Source organism: Colletes latitarsis, chromosome 2 (assembly GCF_051014445.1).
Source record: "Colletes latitarsis isolate SP2378_abdomen chromosome 2, iyColLati1, whole genome shotgun sequence".
Classification (NCBI taxonomy): Eukaryota; Metazoa; Arthropoda; class Insecta; order Hymenoptera; family Colletidae; genus Colletes; species Colletes latitarsis.
Window position 1 is genome coordinate 17,061,456 of NC_135135.1, and position 20,618 is coordinate 17,082,073.

The window sequence follows — 20,618 nt, forward strand, 5'->3', positions numbered from 1 at the left end:
CTTCTACGAGAACCGGCGATTCCAGAAGTCGTTTGAGGAGGTCGTGTACCTTTCGATACGAGGAAGTCGAAAGTATCTCTGAAATCTCCCCTCCCGATCTTCTCGAAACCAAAGAAAAAGATCATCGAGCGCCCGGGGTTCTTACATTCCTATCGTTTCTTGTCCGCCGGAATGACAATGCTCGTCGCGCATTCATAAACCTCTGACTTTCGTCCTCGAGACTTCTTCGACTATGAAATTTCAATTCCATTTTTATTTCCGATTTTTTACGAAAAATCGTTCCAATTCTTACGTACATCCTAGCGCTATTATAATCCGGAAACGGTGTCGCAAACATTCTAGTAATTAGTCATGTGTTTACCCGAGATATCATTAATCCTGAATAGATGTTGTAACGCGAAGCGAAAGGATACCGAGATACGAGAACAAACATCGTTCGAAATGAAGAAACGAACAAATATGCGATACGCGAAGATAATGCGACCGACGTGTACACCGAGTTCCTACTTTTTATTTTTTATACGTCGATCAGAAAGTTATGGGTTCTTTTTCATCCTCTAAAATAATTGTACTCGTAGTCTAATAGAGACAATAATTCTGAATAACTTGTATTGAGATTGAGTTTGCATCGTTTTACAGTAATCAGTTTACATTATCTTCGGAGAATAATCTTATCGACTTCGTACATATGCTTTTTAATACGTGTGTTCGCGTTTTGTTTGTCCAATATAACATAAACATTGATTTTTGCAAAGGTCTGCTCGCAATCGAGACATAAACACACTTTACGGAAATTGTAATAAATCGATGAAAAATACGATTAGAAATTGCAGTATTAATATATAGTACCGGCAAGATAAAATCTGTATATAATATCAAATATACGATTAAATAAAATGTAAATACTCATTCGAGATACGTTTATATCCTGTTATTAACCTAACCTCGACGATGTCTTAATAAATTCAGAGATTAATAATTTAAGAGATACTCCCATCGTTATCTCGCGAGTCAGGAATTTTTTTATTACACGCTACGCGGAATAACTGATATCTCCAGAGTTCAATGAGTCAATAACTAATGAACGATCTCGAAATGGTTGCCGTAGATTGCTTCGGTACTACGGATACCGAACTTCGCTGATCGATAAACCAATGAAAGGGAAGAAAAACGTTTAACTATGCACAGGTGCGCAAATTAAGCGTTTACGAGGGCATTCAGTTTTTCACCTCGTACGACTGTAATTCTTCGCGCGATTGCATGCACCGTAAAATGATTTATACCTCGCGAGTTTACATTTAAACGAGCGCAAACAACTGCTTAAAATTAACACACGTAGAGGAAAAAAATACAAGAAAAACGACAAGAAAAACGACAAGAAATATGGAACCACGTACGTCTGGAACGACTATGATCGCTTCAAGTAATAATGCAAATAAGTGCAGTTCATAACAAGACAGGTTCATTGCAAGTCACCGCCTATTTATTGTTGACATGTTATATTCTCGGAATACCTGCCACTAATGCGTTTAATTGTACGAGGAGATACAGGCTTGCAAATTGAAAAAACTGTCGGGTCGTACGGAATGTTTTTGCGTTTTCCACGAGACGACGTTGGCGAAGATCAATATTTATCAAAAAACACTCTATTCTGCTATTTTGTAAATGCATGTTCGTGTCATAGCATTATTACAATATTGTGTATTTCTTATACAAATATGTCACTTTACGAGAAATAAGAGGATACCCGCTCGAGAGATTTTCTTTTCTCATTAATTGATCGATCTTCACACCTACGATCCTGAAACACCTTGCGTTCTCTTTCTACCAGTTTTGAATCACGCTCGATAATAAAATCCCGCGACGCCGTGCAACTCATTCAGCACAATAGATTACGCTCAACGGAGGATGCAAGCAGCGCATCTGTGCAATTATTACGCGGACGTTACGCGAGTAAGCAACATAACTGCGAACCTACCATTCGCGATATCCATTTACAGGGATCCCAAGGTGTTCCGGCAGGAGCTCGAAGACACGATCAGGACCCCGGCTGCGTGAAGCGCGACGAGGAGTCGAACGAGAGAGAGAAGCAATGAAAAAACACACACACATACACACAGAAGAAAAAGAAAAAGAAGAGGAAAGGGTAGAAGCGGAACCGAGGAAAAAGGAAAGCAGCGCGAGGGAATGCGGGCTCGAATGTGCCCAGGGGAGAAAAAGAGAGTGAAAGAGGAGAAAAGAGAGACAACACACAGGCCACACAAGGAGAGTGTCTTAACCACACAGGTATCGTGGTATCAATGGCAGCCGGTCGTGCGAAACGATTAGCAAACCGTAACGCACCAGAAATCAGGCTCGGTGCATACGTCAGGACAGGTCAATCAACTCGAAATAATCGCGAATAACGAGGCGTATTCGCTTTCCTAACGAGCCTTTCTACTTATGAATTGCCGCTTTCGATTAACGATCTAAACAAGAACGATCGACAAAGAGAATCGTACATCTGATAACAGAAGCTAGCGTGGAATTCGAAGAAATGGTGGGGATAACTCGTGCGACATGTAAACGGACAGATTCGTGGTCATTTAAGCGGAGATTACTGTAAAACGAGTACATCATTAACAGCCCTGAACGTGGGTGACATTCGTAAATTTTGTTTATATTTTGGGTCTTTCTAGACACGTGTGACTGATATTCGGTTAGCCAAAAAGTATTCCTGTGCCCTTCGATGCAATAGAAAAATGAATAAGAGAGACTTGGATTGCGGTTCGCGACTTCCCCCGGTTGGACTTTACCTGATGCAAGGAGGAAATTTCTTGTGATGTTTGTAATCAGCGGATCGCGTGACTTCGACGATTCAACGTAATATCAGGTCGTACCATACGTTCCATCCGATTTGTACAGGGACACGTTTGAACGCGTTTCACGGCAAAGCCTTACAAAATGCAAACGTAATGCGTTATGTTTTTATTTCAAGCGAAATAGTGCGTTTGCAAACTTTCAAGGGCGCACACAACTTTAACGTTGTTTTTTTTCTGCTTCAAAGATGCTAGTACCTTGATTATTGCAGGAAACCGAGACTGAACGTTTCTGCAACGATCAAGGTAACCGATCCAACGATAATAACTCAGTTTGCTTAATAATCTGAATATTTGTTTGAATTAGAAAATATTGCTTAATTATCACTATTGTAATAATTCTTTCTAACAGATTTTACCCGTTTAAAAGCCAATGATTCTGTTAGGATGCAAGGCGATAATTATTAAGATGAGATTGTTGGGCAACATCGGAGCGAAAGAAAACCTGCTTGATGGTGCTTGCAAATAAGTGAAAGTAACGACTCAACGTGTACTCTTAAGGCCCGGTGTACACGAATGCAGTGTCAAAATAATGCATTCTGTGCATCCGATTTTGTTCGAGCTTAAACGGCAAGCGTTGCTTCGCAACAAAGTTAATTTTAAAAGGATAAATATTTATCTCCGGCAAGTTCAAAGCAAAGGAAGCGTCGACTCGGCGTTTCTTTTGTTCGACCGTATTGCTAACTTATGGTGACGCACGCATCTGGATAAATCTACAAGATTTCCCTCGCGCCAACGCACACGCGCAATGTATCGGTTATTAATTTCGCGATTATTGCTTAGCTTCGACAGGTAGTTTGTAACGCAATTAAAAAAATTATCTCGTTATCGAGGGACAAACTGGTTTTCCACGACTGATGAAAGCACACCAGCTGGTACGCCAGTTGGCAACACGTTAAAACCGTGCATCTTCCGTCGACGCATTTCGTAGTCGCGCAGTTGCCTTGGAATCAGCTCGAATTGCGAGCATCGCGCGATCTGTGTTCCTAAAATAATCCCTATTGACAACCAATGGAATCAATTAAGAGCGATATCTGGTCAGTGACATACATTTCGCAGCGAAACAAAAGGCGCGAAAGAAAGCAGCGAACGTCGATCGGCTACGAGAGCGAGGCGTGTCTACTGTCAGACGCAGATGTCGATTGAATAACCAATGGAAATCACACTTGACTTTAGAATTCAAGGGTAGTATCTTAGTTTCTTAGTATTCATATAATATAATAATTTATATTATTATTTTCACTCCCACTTTCAACCGATACAGCAAATAAAAATCAAAAGTAATTATCTTATTAAATTGATGTTCATTATGTAAAAAATTATGTGATATTCAAATCAACTTTGAGATCAGCAAAAACTTTCGTCTGGATGTTCTATAAATAGGACATTCAACCATAATGGGTTAATAACAGCAGCTGGCTAACTGTAACACAGTAATAGGTACTGATAACTGTTGATTCGTAGTTAACTAAATTATTTGCAACGGAAACACACTGTCGGAAGAAAAGATCGAGAGAAAAATATTTATCTTTCCGAAACAAGAGGCCGGAGATGTACATTTTTCATTCTATTTTCTGACGTGCAATTATAGTCAAAGGATGTTGTCTCATTACTTCGCGAGTTTCATTGAATAAGTGAATGACAATGAGATATACCTAAGTGATACAAAGTGTGTAACAATAAAACGAAAAGTCAACTGTTACCGGTAATAAATCGTAGACGCTTTAAATCATATTCGCGATGCGTTGACGAGAGTATAGCGTTAAATTATTTATAAGAACGCTTTTCAGAGTATTCTAATAGAATATGTCTATGAGGGAACAGCTAAAAGTTTTGCAAAAAAAAATAAGAAAAATAAATTTCTAGAAGCGTATAAATTGATTGCGTCATCGGTTAAGCAGAGTACGTATATGGGTCAGTAAACTCTTTATAGCAGAAGCAAGGTCAACGTGATGTCTGTGTCTCAACCCACAGACAATATCCTGAAAACATGTCCGTTATCCTACCAACGACGACTTGATTTTAAGATCATCGCGCGATTACGTTCAATCAACCGGTCAACCTTCACCCTTTGTTTACTCGTATAGAAGGAAGATCAACAAGTATAATGCTCTCGTGTTAGCTTTAAGAGCAGTTCGCCTGTGAAATAAAAGACGTATGTATGTACAACTCGCGACACCTGATTCAACTAAAACCAACACTACTAGTCGAATTTTTTCGTATTGAAGTAGAATGCTGTACTCTGTAAAATTTACATAACAGTATTTGCTACAAATACTTTTCCTCTATCAAATTTCTCAAACAATTATGCATGTTATAAAACATATTAAAAGCGATATTTATACGTGCAAATATAATAGTAACATTTGTAAATATACAATTCGAATTATTTGCGTGTGACGAACGATTCAATCAAATAGTCGTTGTAAACAGAATCGTAAGCTAACTAATATAATTTTAGATAACAACAACCAAGTGCAAGTATTGGTTTTATGCATACATAAACGAAGGTGTGTTCACCACTATCTGATATGCGTGGATATTTTTAACCGACTGAATATTGACTGTCTGACACTTAGAGTGTCTAGTGTGTCATACTGTGTTTTCCCGTTAACATTTAGGTTTCCTGATCGGTGAACGTTACATGGCTATAGTAGTATGCCTTTGTACACGATTGGTACATACATTTCGTGGGCGTTACAAGTTTAAGGTGGAGGGTCTCCGAGCATAGAGAAACCTGATTTTCCCTCCTATCGAGAAATGTTTGTTTCTGGAAATCAGCCTGCAAGACAATTACTAAAACGTTACAAACTATTAAGGAAACGAGTCTTTTGTCAGTGATTTTTTTCTAATCAAATTTAAACACACTGGCTTGAAACCCCCCAGTGTGCTATTTTGGGATTAAGAATTAAGACTTTGGAGAAAATCTGTCGTGTTTGATTAGCAACACAGGTTACATACACTGCTAAGTAGATGATGAAACTACTTAATTCGTTACGGCAGTCATTATTTGCAGTTGGGAGTTAGCGATATCGTTGTGTGAGTTAACGGTCAAATATTTAACCTTTTCACTGCTGAATTAATCAACAGTTAGTACAAACCTTCGTGCTCGAGTAATTTCACAATTTATTTTATAATGCCCGTACTTATAAATTTATGAGAAAATTATATAAAGAGGAGAAAATCTTGTAGAATTGTTCGCAAAAGCCACAATATTTGTATACCTAGTGCTTCTTTAAACTCGATCATCCGGGTTTGTATCGATACGTGTCAAACGTACTCGATCGATCGAAACTAGTGAGGGGGAAAAGAATTAGATTTCTTTTTCTCTTTTGAGATAGTGTTTAGTGAAATCATTAGCGAATATGCAATAAAATAAAAAACGGTACACGAAAATCTTATAGAGAATAAATTATAGTACTTAACATACTTTTCAAATATCCTTAACCATTACTTTAATTACATAACTTTTCATATATAATTAAAAATATGTGAAATCGTTCAAATTCGACTACTTTCCCCTGTGACATGTCTCCAGAATCTATAGAAAGTGATCGTTGGATTTACTAGAAAACGTTCAAAACCCGTTTGAGTTCGCGTATTTGCAAGACATTTTCACAAAAATATCTTACATGCTCTCTAAATGCAGGCATTTCAATATTAACAATTTCAAACTTCCGCAAGACGCGAAATAAATCTCAGGAGCAAAGCAGGAAAAATGTGACCGAGTACCGGACTCGTCGACATTCTTCGTGCGATCTAAATTGCTCGCAGGGTCAGTTAAACCCCGGAAACAGGCATATCATGCCTCGTTACAACCGATTCTCACATTGCAGCAAGAAAGGTCGAGCAATAAAGTCGAATCCAGTGACCAGGCTGCATCCACTTTGGTCGACTTTCATTCGTGACCCAGCTGGATCTGCAAACGTTATTTCTACGATTCAATCGTTTTCATGCTCGATAGTCGAAATGTAGTTCAATTCCACATACGGTAAATCCGACAATGTACGAAGTAATAGACACAACTTATATAGATTCCAATGAAATATTTAATAACACACAGTTTATAATCTTATCGTGTTGTAATTTTGATATTTTATAAGTTAACGTTTTTCATTATGTAATTCAGTTGTCAAAAAAATAATTGATTGACTACTGAAGTTCGTTTCGTAGTGATATTAAAATCTTATCCGAATATCTTTCAATGATTAAATTTCAGTTCATTTTCATTTAAAAATCTACTTTAATTGTCTTTTCAATCGATTATTCACGATTACTTTCATCAATCGATTAATTCAATTGTCGATTATTCAACGATTAATTTCTCTAATCAAAGGTTGACAATTATTTTCGTCGATCAACTAATTCAATCGCTAATAGATACCTACAAAAAAGTGTTAAACATCATTTCCGTGCAACATCAAACTTATTTATTAAAAATCAAATACGAATTTTGTAAAAAAATCGACAGAGGGTAGATGCAGAAATTTTTTAACGAAATTAAAAAGTTTCAAATCATTTTAAAAAAATTATTTTTGGTTACAGGAGCCAATTATAATCATTTTTTGTGAAAACATATATCCCCGAAATCCTACGCACTTTCGAGAAAAAAATTCCGGTACGTATCTGATTTTGAAAACATATAGATACCCCGCATTGTCAAAAAGATGACAAACGATTCGATTTAATCTTCGTCTTTATTAATAAATATTCCGCGCGATAAAGATATTGGTACACCGATAACCTACCGAATTTTTCTGCTAACTGTTACGTAAATGTGTTTCATTAATTCTCTAATAAATACACGAACGAATGTCATGTTACGTTTGCGCGTTTTTAAATAAAAAAGAGTATACAGTATATAGAAAAGCGATATATCAAGTGTAAGCCGTATCTTATCTTATCTTATCTGGCACAATCTTTCGTGAAATGACGGTACAAATGTATTTTCTGGCACAACGAGTGTTTGTATAACCGAAAAATGATCTCATTGAAATATTCTTTGCCGATACAATATCGAACAGAACGACACACATATTTTAGAAAATGTCTACCCACTGGAACAAGTTCAGTGAGTATAATTGAAGAACTTGAACAGCGCACTGTGAGAATGTTGCTCATTAGTTCTAAAGCTTAATGATACTAAACGCCTAGAAAATGTAGAAGAACGAGTATTTAAATGGCATTGTTTAATCAGGTATCTTCTGATCCAACGAGTTTTGTAAGTTATGGAACTTTTTGTTCGCGAATAAACTGTTTTTGTTTAATCAATATGAACATTTTTTCGTTATACAAACAATTCTATTTGCAAAATACTCCAACTAAAGTCAGCTGATGTATGCATTTTCTTCTTTTAAATATAAACAATATAAAAATTGCCAAGTGTCTTATATTTTTATCTAGTATTGTATTCTTATGTTTTTTCTATGCACTGTGCACTACTGACGTATTGTCCACTACAACGAAGCATGTCGTAAAAAGGCTAGGTAAGAGCTTCGGGAAAGTATGAGAGCGAAATCATCGCTGTATCTGATTTCTCCCAACAAGACACTTGGGACACCCTGGTTGTTGAATAACCATGACCTATGTATCTGACATCTATGTATTCGAAGAAAATTAAGAAAAATTGTGTAACATCTACATTACCCCAGAGAATACAAATGAAGTATCATCCGAAGAGTACTGGCTTGAGATTACACTTTTTCAGAATTTCAGATTCATGGTATTTTATAAAAAAAAAACATTTTCACAAATTATGTGAAACAGATTGCTACAGTAATTAATTAAATCTTCTACTAGCACGTGCCCCTCCTACCCCTACCTTGTCATTTTTCGAAGAAGTTTACTATAACTGTATGACAAAATTTATATCCAAAAAAGAAGGTAAATAATACAAAATTTAATAAAAATTAAAGGGTTGCAAAGACTCTCTACCTCTGTGATGAAAAAACTATATTATAAGTTACTAAATGTTGAACGATCGTGAAAACTATAATCTTTTTCTACCTATGATTTCTAGGGGTGGGATTTTCGAATCCTCCCCCTTTGAATTTTTCCAGATCCGTCACTGACCGTTCGTAGATGGTTTTGGAGATTTATATAAGGGTTGACAGGTTAATGTAGGTTGCTGAAACGCTATACTTTTCCCTTCTGGTTAGAGGTATTCGTCGAACGGACGATTGCGCGGCCGTTTCCGGCATACGGCGTGTAAATCAAGGTGTTCAGCGCGTTTCGGGCCATCGTTCGACTCGTAGATTGCGTAACGCACCGTATCGCGACATTACGTCAGAATTTCACCGTGTACGACCCGGGGCTGTCCACAATAACGATCGTTTTCGTCGTCCACGTTGGTTTCGCAGACCGCAAACGTAACGCGGGCCGCGCGCGACGCCGCTAACCGCTTCGAACAGCACGGACACATGTACGAACAAAATGGAGACGACTAACGGGAGACAGCGAGGGGATTAAATAAATACGCAGAGGTCATGCGTCATTTCTGTCGTCTTCGGGGCCTATCAGCATTGCTAATGTCGTGCTGCTCGCAATCGGTAACGTCCTTTTCTACTCTGCAGTTCGACCGTGTAAAAAATCAAATGCGATTGTCCACTTTGTTCGCTTCTCGGTTCGCGCAAACGTTCCATGATGGATATTCGCGTAGATTCGATGTGACTCATTATTCGGCGGAACTTTCTAATCGGAAGAAATCACCCTTCTAATCTTTATACAGCCCGGTGATTCACAAATCTGTCACCGTTACGATAAAAACGTAAAATTTAAGTAATTAAGAGTAATTTTATTATACAATAATCAATGTAGATTGATTATAAACTTGGAAAACAAATTTTTTCCTTAACTATGATATTGATCGATTATTTAAAATAATTATTTCCTTGTACAGAGGCTGACTTTTCCGTAGCAATTCTACTTTCCTGGAAAATGTAACCACGTATTCATTTTGTGGGTTATCGCAAGTGTAAAGTTCAACCAGTTACGTAAATTAAAATAAAGGGAACAATTCGAATAAAATGGCATGCTTATGGTTCAGTTCTTAAAATAGCTAACAGAACAACTTATTAATAAAAAATCTGTCTTTCGAGTATATATTTAAATATTGTTGCGACATTGTTTCAATGAAATTATGCTAATCGACTTCTTCGGTTACGAAGGATGTTGAAATTTCTTTCGTGTGCAAGATTTCAGCGATTACAAAGACTCACGTTTCTAGAGAACGTAAACGTGCATAATAAATGTATATCCTATAGGTATCTCGGACTGTACCACGTACGAGTTAACCCTCGGTCTGTCAAATGGATCCATTAAACTAATTCATGCGACTACAATGTTATTAATTACCTTAAACAATGAGCCCTTGAAGTTTTGTAATTTTCTCTACCCACGAAGGAAACTAAATCTGTCTTCTACATTAACCCTGTAATGGTACACTGGTTTTTTCAGGTTTGCCGTAATTTTTGCACATTTTTAATACGTACTAAATTCTGTAAAAATTCAGAAGAGATTGATGTTATTCGTTGCGTATAATATCCCGCTTTTTGGTATTGAAGAAACAAACTAAGTATTCCACAGTTATAGACTTCTATGTGTTTCCATTAGGAGTTTCCATTAAAACTGTTCATATGAAAAATTATTTTACACAATTTGCCCGTCAACTTTGAAATGCTAAACCTCCAAGTCATACGAAGTAACGAGGTTAAATTAATAACATACGGTAGTACCTCGTCTATGCACCGTGAACGTATACTTATCCGTAATCTTGTACAGAGTGAGCCAAATAAAATCTTACAAGCTACTTTTGTCCGAAACTACTGCAGACGTCGACATTAATTTTATTTTTTATACTAAAATCAACAACCCTCTTATTTTTAAAGAACAAAACTGCGTATCAATTTTGTTATATTCGGATTTAATTCTAATTTAATAATATATATTTAAAAGATTAAATTCGATTCACTGGATACGTTTAGAGACAAGTGTTTCTAAATATTATGATTCTGTTTGATAATAAGATATCTTGAAACTTTGCATCAACAACTTTAACCTTATGCACATATTCTAGCCAGATGGATAAACAATTTCAGTATTTACAAGTAGTCTTTGCAGATTAATTGCTTAAAATGGGAAACGTTAACGAAAATGTTGATATATTATTAGCGTTAGATGAATGTCGACGTAATTACTGATAAGCTATTGTAGTATTCACTAAACGTTTCGACGTACGAAGATCACACATGATAATACTATCTCTTTTGGCAAAAATGTATCGATTCTATTATCTCTATCGTGTAATAGCGAACAGAGACTAATCTTTTGCGCAGCTACCTTGCGCACATGCAACGGTAGCATCTCCAGACCTCGTTATAACTTCAATGATATGATTCTTATCCCTTGCATTCGTCTCGTTTCGACTTTTATTAACTTCTACAGTTTCGTTTTTATCTTCTACTTCTTATGCGCTGTTCTGAAAATTGTTGTTACTCTGTTTCTTTGCGATGTCACGAGACACTCATGAAAATTCACACGCGCGGCACGTGCATCGCATGATCGACGGAGATTCATGAATTAACCGAGGTTCGGTCGAGCAACAAACTCCGCTAATCGGCTCCATATTTCTGCGTAATTTGAGGTGTTGGCTCCATGTTGCCTTTTGCGGAGGCGGTGTAACGGATAACCAGACCTGCGGTTTTGCGGGAAATGTTTAATCGTAGGTGTGTAATTAACACCGAAAGATGATTTCGATAAAGGGAAGAGCAGTTGACCGATCTCTATATTGATTACCTATAAATTCGAGAACACAGGTAACCGAGACGCGAACGCATTCAATTTTCAGGTAACCTAATCGACCACTATGTTTTTTTTTAGTCACTAATACGAATAAAAATTTTCAGCACACGCTTCGTTCGCAGGATCATAAATGGTGGTACAGACAAGATTAAATTTACCGAGCATTAGAGTTAAACAAAACTCATACAACTGTCTGTATTTAAAAATTTTGAAACACCAAAAATAAGAAATTATGTAAACGAAATAATATTGTGACTTAATCAATCATGTCGTGATAGCTCCAATTAATACATAATTATATTTCTTTTTGCGGAAGAGGAAACCACGTTGGTTATTACATCATTATTAATGTACGCAAAATTAGACGCAAAATCAGTATTTTATTTTAAAGAGAAAACAAATAGTAATGAATGTTTCTTTAACCAGTCAGCTGTGGCCACCTCTATTCAAAGCGTGCACTTGTTTGTTTTATTTCATTTTGACCTTCAAAGATGCTAAACATATTGAAATTTACGAATATATTTTGGTTTTTGCTAAAATTACAATTTAAATAGCAAATAGTAACTAAATGTTACATTATGGATACAGCCGTCAAACACAGCTGACTGATTGAAACAAGAAGTTAAAAATTATAACTGTGTAGATATTAGAAACATATCGTTATCTCGCTAAATTGCAACTCACTGCTAATGAACTCATTAGTAATGCTTATTCAGCAAACCCTGCGTTACACAGATGTAATTGTCATCCGTTAATGAACTTTTGCAGAAGGATGGATCTCGAATTGATGAAGCTATTCGTACAGAATTATTGACATAAAGGGTAAGTAGGTCAAGAATCTTTAAAATATAATTGCAATAATTTAACTGCATACATCTGATAATTGAAAATTAGCTCATATAATTTCAATTTACAATTTCTATTGCCTTTGTTTTTTAATCGTAAGAAGAACTCATAAATCTATGCGTACTTCGTTTTTTTTCAACTTGAAACAATTCCAAGCATGCTTAATTAAATGCTCGACTCGCAAATGAATTTCTATGTCACATATCGATTGCACAACAAATGGTAAAACGTTCGATTTATGCGAGGACTTTTAATTGCCGAATGATAAAACGTTTCGTTTTGCAGGAAGATTTTAATTGCTAAAACAAGAAATTATACGACGACAATTTGCAATAGTGATTTATTAAGCGAAGAAGCTTATAAGAATTATCATTTTCAGTGTCTGAAAATTCTTCAGTTATACTACATGCTAAGAGACTAACACAAATTTACTACCACGTAACGGTCTTCTATTTAAAGATCGTTGTAAACGAAGGATAAAAAAATTTTCGGATTACCTAACAATAACAGACAATTTAAAATAAGCACCTGTAACCAGAAATGTCTGATATTTTCCAGTCATTTCACCGACTTTACATTTCAAAGAAATTAACACCGTCTACTTGCGTCACTAATTATCGATTCATTTGTAATCGATGGAAAAACTAGAAATTAATGAGTATAGATTTTAACGGAATAAGAACAAAATTTCACGTTAGATTCTATGTGTGTACTTGTACAAATGACGCTAAGAACTCTTGCGATATGACGTTAAGAAAACAGATAAAAGTTGCGTTATTCTATCTTTAGTATGTATAACGTTATCGCGTACCGATGAGCTTACGAGCAAAATCGCGTAAAATCTTCTCTGAAGCCTACAGGTATCTGAAAACAATTTTTAAATTACTCGAATCGCACCGATTGCGCACGATAATGCGTAATTGTGGCGCTTTTTCTTCGAAAAATGTTCAATTATATCGATTACAACGATCATTTTTACATTTACATTATTTCAAACGATATTAAAAACGTTATCACAACTCACGAACTATTTCTACATGTTCTATATCTTCTATATCTTTTCCGAACGAAACTGGAAAATTTATGATACCAAAAAGCAAGGAAGTTCTCACTAAAGTAATAATTTTTCTGATTATGAAGAACGTTTTGTGAAAATAATATTTAAAATAGAATACAGACAAAAGTTTAACCTCACCCTGCGTTATATTCTTATCTATTTATCGCTTGATTCAACAACCTTATCATGAAATTAGCAACATTACTACTGTTATTATTCCACGCTCTTACTAGAATAAAATGAGAACAGTAAAAAAAAAAGAAGCAGGAAGTTACTGATCAATCGTCATTATGTATTGCACAGATAAAGACTTTTAATTTCATTGACGTAACCAGCGATCTATTGAACACTTACAGTATTTCTTACGTTTCAATCGTATACGATTACTCTATTTTAAATGTTTTGCACCAATTTTCCTGAATTTTATTTTTTATTTCGGTGACTCGTAGCATCCAATATAAACAAATCTAAAAAGGTACGCTTCGAGAAAATTAAATCTAGATCGAAACACGTACAGATCTAATAATTTTAATATTACTTATTATTGTAAATAAAATTTGTTCGATTCATGGGATCATTTCGACCATCGTGACTGTTGTGTTGGGCAAAATGTGTGACTCAAACGATACCGGCGTGGTGTTAAAAGGTCGCGGCAGAAATAACCAAGAGAGCAAGAGAGAAACGCGGGAACGAAACACACGGTTCTGTTAATGCAATTCGTTGGATCGAGGCAACTGAAATGGTAAAGGTGGGTACGATGACGTCGCGTGGTCGTAAACACCTGGGAACTCGTTATCACGACGGTATAGACGCGTCGAGCGATGAATCTGATGCATGGACGCGCATATTCAAATAAAATGTATATCCTGTGAAACCCCAATGAAAACCCAAGTGATCCATGAAAACAATCGAGAAAAGCGAAATAAAAAATAAAATTCTCCGAAAGAGAGTAGTGTAGTTAACTTTTTAGAACCAGACCACAAAATCTTCTTTTCTGTTTGAATATCGAAAAGCAACGTCTGACTTCTTTATCGTCGAGTCTTTAATAAGAGAACGAACGATCAAAGTGATCCCGAGATTATGGGTTTATTTCTTGCACGCGTGTAACAAGAAATTAATTAGACAACAGATTTTCAAGCGATACAGAGAAAAGATACAAATCTGCATTAACGTAATACGATGCACAATTTGTTTAACGACCGAGAAGCCATTGCATTAGATTGATTTACCGAGATCATAAAAGGACGACCAGAAAAACGTTGATTGTAAACGTGATGTTTTATAGTGGAAGTAACGGGTGTGAAATTCACGCTGTGAATTTTAACAAGCCGCAGCTTCCAGGCCTAATCCTGCAACCACTACGAGTTCGGAAAAATATTTTACCAACGAGTTTATTATTACCGCGGAATACCGGTTCGCTTGAAAATAAATATACGATAGACCTGACGTTTCAAACAAAACCGAACGAAACTTATAAGCTTCTTCTCGGATATCAATTATGAATCAATTCGCAAATTGATTTCACCGATTTCTATCGATTATTGTTTAAATGCCGGCAATTGCACTCGATCAGTATCCTCTCGATTAAGCGATTGGAAATCTATCCTTTTAGACGATCGAGAAGTTTCCTCGAGGAAAACAGTTAATTATTTTAATTGAACGCGTAACTCTCTCGATCGGAGGACTATGTTGTGGCTTGTTTAGTAAAATAAATTTACATGGGATACTGTAACAGTTAAACGAGCAGTACTTATAAAATAATTACTTTAACCTTTCAGCACACTCGAAATCCTTCAATTTCTCCTAATTTTTTCTTGTATCATGACACTTGGTATAATAGTAAAAGATTCTCGTGTACGTTAACATATATTTTAAGGAAGGAACTGAACGGTTTAATTTATGCGCATACTCAGAATTAGGTATACGCGAGTACCTGCGTGACCTTAGGTACCTACCTTCCACGCGACGTGGATAGATATTACGCAACAAAACGTTAAAGACGTCTTGTAAGCTTAAACCTCTTCACAGCAAATCCAATGTCATCGCATTCTCACTTAAGAAAATTAAGAGTTTTAAAATCTTTGTCCTTGAGGTAGTACATTCGCGCTCTCAATAGAGCCATTTAGAACCGATGTGACTTGCTACCGAGCGAAGGGATCGAGTTAAACGGAGTCCCGAATGATTTATAATAATAACCAGAAAGCATTAGGACAGTGACAGTATCAGTTTGTACGCCAGGGTGAATTTAATTAAACCAACATACCTAAAATAGCGATACAGTTATTGTAAACCAAAAAGTAATTCTTTTTTTGCTCTCTGTCGTTACTTTACATGTGGAATATCGATGTCATTGAATTTTTGGAGAAAAAACTAAAAACCCGACGAGAAGTATTTTGTAATTATTTTATGACTTTCTAGAAAAATGATAGTGGTGAGTAACAAAGTACTAGAACCTAGAAAATTTTTGCGTTTCTTCGATCTATGTAGTATGGAATATGCAAGGATAATTTATTATAAGCTTCTCCGACCCGAGCAAATCTTCGATGCTGATATTTGCTGTCAGCTATTAGAACAAGTAAATAAATGGCCTAACAGGAAACGGGCGCAAGTCGTCCAAGGGAAAGAGGTTCTCTTCTGCAAGGATAACGCTCGACCTCGTCTCAATTTAATGACTTTAGGATTGCTAGAAATAGTATAGATTAAAAATTGTTTGGTATGTCAATCAACATCAATTATTATAATATTAATAGAACTAGTAATTTTTAAGAAGAATCATTCTAAAATCATTTCTATTGAAAATAATATAACGAACAAAATTTATTATAATGAACTGATACACAATGTCTCAGTCCAGAAAATACTTATTGTGTTAGGTATACGTGTATTATTTCTGAGTTAATGTTCTAGATTAGATATTTCTTTTGTATTATGAAATTTGTTTGTTTCGTTGTCTCGATAAAATGAAATTAAACGAAAAAATATTCTTCACCGTCTCTTTCTACCAATAGGATTCCCAAATACTATCTTTTCTTGGACTTTGTGAAATGTATACAGAGTGTCAACGGAGAAGAGCTGTATCTTCAAACTTCGTACGTTTAAATGACTCCGTTGTGTAAAACATCTCATACAACATGCGATCAAACGTAACAAAACAAACGAATAGTCTTAAATTTTACGTGTTTCGAAGACATTACGTTTCGCGAAATTAGTTACTCGTGCAAGTTACTGAAAGAAACGTTTTCCTTGATATTAACTATGCCGCGATAATGATTACAAACGTACTTGTTTCCCAAGCCGTAGACGGGAAGTATCTTAGTGCGCGTGACTAATCGTGAGATACGTGGCACTCCGATCACGCTTACACGTGTCAATCCGTCACAAATATCCCTATGCCGTGATAGAAATAATTACCACGATGAAAATTAGTTCCGCTCGAACGATAAAATAAATTCAGGACGCGTTGATGTTGCAATTTTGTCAGTATCCTCTACGAAGAGGATGACGGTAAAAATCTGAATGAAACAGGTATCGATGAAGATAAGTTACGTTTGTTACTCAACGTTGAAATTCCGGTAAGAATAGTCGACCAGTGTTCAGAGTGGGGGCAAGCAATGAATGAAGCTGTTGTAGGAGTAACGGAGGTGTGTCAATCTGACAACGTCGTAACAAGTTTCTTTGCTACTGTTGCACCTAACGAGAAATATTGAAAACCAATAATGCAGCGAATTTCCACGATTTTCAAAATTATTTATAGTTAATAGCAATAGAGACACGCGAGTTGAAATAATTAGATCGTTGCCTGCTCAGACGATACGAATAATATAAGCGTTGTACAATTTTTTATGTGAGAGCAAAAATCGATAACAGAGCCGAGACTGTCCAATAAATTGAAGAGCTTCTTTCCAGTTTTAAGGTGAAATATTTTCTTTAACAAAGTTGAATAGCATCGATTTACTAAAAATAATGATGTGACAAGAAGAACAGGAACAGTTGGTAAATTAACGCCTGAAACAGTTTATTCAGCAAGCGTAAGTAACGAACATAAATTACCGAACCACGTAACGAGCTCCCTGATTTGTTTTCTTATAAAATCTAAACTCTACGTGTAATTTACTGCGTTAATTCTGTGTTTATCAAATGAACATCTAGATAAGATTGAAGAAAAGGTCTATTAATAAAAGTATATAGGTTGCACAACATTACATAAATTTAATTTTCTATTGACTCTATGATTTTGTAATTGAAATTACCTACTTCTAAAATACTAAATACAAAATAACTTGTCATTTTGTGTTTTGGGATGATCGAATATCGACAATTGTATTTTGTATTTATAATTACTAACAGTATTTATGTATCGATCAAGAACAACCATATTCTCCTTGAATTACCATAGCTTCATCGATATTTTCCAGTTTATTCGTTTTTCACTAAGAAAGGAGAGCTTGTTATAAAGTTTATCAACGTTTATCACGGATCAAAACAAAGTCGACCTGCATCTTGTTGCCCCGACCCTGACTGTCTCGAGGTTACGTTAGTCAATTTCTAACATTTTGTTCTAATTTTAGAGAAACACGGCTCGACTCTTAATACCGGAAGGACAGTTTTACCAAAGTCATGAGTCGCGCGTGATATGCATCGAGACCCGTCTGCACGGGACACAGGTAGAAATGCGTGTTAATCTCCATCGCAAAGAAAGAGCGACCGAGTATAAAATAAAGGATCGCGTTACGTATTCGTTTGGAAAGGAACTAGATTTGAATCAGTATTAAAATTACGCGTTGATTCGACGATATGACCTTTGAACCGCAGATCTTCCACAGGAAATCTATTCAAATGGCAGAAACCATTTTCTTTAACAAAATCTCTTTACATTACGTAAGTATTTAAAATGTATTCGACAAATTTAACAAATATTTCTCTGATGGTAGACGATTGAACATTGTCAATCTTTATCTCGACCCTCGTGTTACGCGCGGGCAACGAAGGAACAGATAAAATAAATTTTAAATTTCAGTTTTTAAAACCACGATTCATATCGATAACAGGATTAAACTAGGCTTTAAGAAATGTAGATAGTAGATATTTGTCTGACTTTAAAGGCACGCAGGTGTATACAGGATTAAAAGTCATAAAAATAACCTGGCATAAATGTGATACGTCGGTGCTGTCCGGTTAAAAATGACAATTGATACGAAGCTGAAGACGTTACAGGCAGTGTCCAATGACACAATGCGAAACCTCTGCGACGAATTAACAGAGGAATGGCATTTCTATCCACGGTCTGCGATCGAGCGCCAGTCGAAAACGTCTTCCGCTCTGCGCTTGAATTCTCGCGCCCGAATTGAACGAATTAACAACAAATAAAAATCTTCGATTCATTCGTAAATCAATCTCTATTTACTGAACAAGCCAAAACAAGAATCATTTTTACTACCAAAGAGAAACCAAACAATTTTCCTTCCCCATCGCCGTTTAATCATCCCCCTATCGGTCATCTTCGATCAACGTAAACCAGATCCGTCAACGAACTTTTTTTTTTAAAGGACAAGGGCTAGTTTACAAACAAATAAAAAATGTCCATTGGTTACTAAATAAATGTTGCCCATCGTAGACGAAATCTATAAAGGTTGTCTCGAAACACCGGTAACCCTTACCTCCTGCGTTCCTGGCTCTTGGTATTGTATCCTAGGAACAGGAAAGTATCCTCGGGATCCTGGAAGTTCACCGACACTTGAATCGAGCCGAGAGAAACTGTCTCGGCGGAACGTTATCGACGCGACGCGCGTTAAAAGGAGACGGTTTCGTTGACACTCGATGGTTCGTTCGATCGGTCGCAGCTAAGAAGCGGAGGTCGATCAGGGCCGGCGAGACCTAACGCGCACGCGAGACGAATTCGCGGGCAAGATCGAACCCGACGAAAGATACGATCTATCTTAGCCTGAGGCCGAGTTAGGACTGTGGACTCTGACAGACCGCGGGTGAGAGAACGTAGTCAGTCGGGCAAGCCTACCAACTCTCCGCTCGCTCTCGCGGCCCCACCACGTTTCGCGATGCACACTTGGTAGCGATAGGTGTGCGCGATCTGTCTCGGGGAACCGGTAAAATCGTTCCGGAGGAACGCCGCGCCGGGCCTCCCTGGTTTGTCCTTTAACGCCGTTGCCCACGGGCCGACGGAGAACCGTAATTAGATGTTTCGTATACTTTTTACTCGCCCAAGGGGGTATTCTCGTTGGAAGGATAAAGAACCCTGGCTTATATTTTTATTACATTTTCGCAACGCGCTCGCTACCGCGCATCGCAGAACCGACGCGCCCAGAAACCTCGCGAAACGGCGTGCAGCCGAAAATTAGTCGAAACGAACGCGTTGAAATATTTTTCTACCGGTAACGCGTCGATATTTTTAAGGAAGTAAACCACTGTGGCAAATTTTCAAGAATTTTTTGGGCGTAACCATGCAACTTTCTCTGATAAATGTTTAATGTTTTCGAAAGTACGTTTCTTCAACTAATTCTTGTACGAATTTCGTATAGAAGTATTAATTATTATAACCATTATTAACACCACGACGAATAATATTAGGCACCACCATACAAAATTTTAAGTAAATTGGATGAAAATTGAGTTATTGAGCCGCCCAGTTTGAAAAATGTGGTTTCCCCTCTTAAGTCATTTCATTACTTAACGCTAGATTTACTCGTAAATATTATTTGTTAACAATTTATGTTGAATTTAAATATTGTAACATGAATACATGCCTCAATTAAAAGCGTAAGTCAAGGGCATTGACATTGTAATATCAACACACTGGATGAACTAGACAGAATAATCACAAACACGTGTGAAATAACGACACCACGTGGTGTACATCGAACAATGCTAATCCCAGTAGGTCCTCGGTTTTTACGTCTTATCTGTCGAAATTGGATTGTGAAAAATCCACAAATAACGCAATTTAAACTGAGACATTTATGCTATCAACGCGAAACATACTTGAAAACAGTGAGTATAGATTTGATAATATTGCATTACGCCTTAAAAATAAACTTTTCCGATTG

General features: G+C 36.5%; 1 protein-coding gene across 2 annotated transcripts in view; it reads right to left on the bottom strand.

Moving 5' to 3' along the window:
- Nucleotides 1-19,555, bottom strand: part of Wdp (Leucine rich repeat protein windpipe) — a 29,619-nt gene extending 10,064 nt beyond the window's left edge. For both annotated transcript variants that reach the window (XM_076783463.1, XM_076783462.1), the window contains exon 1: nucleotides 19,218-19,555. The gene's annotated coding sequence lies outside the window, so the exon portion shown is untranslated. The remainder of the gene's footprint in view (nucleotides 1-19,217) is intronic.
- Between the last annotated feature and the right edge of the window lie 1,063 nt (nucleotides 19,556-20,618).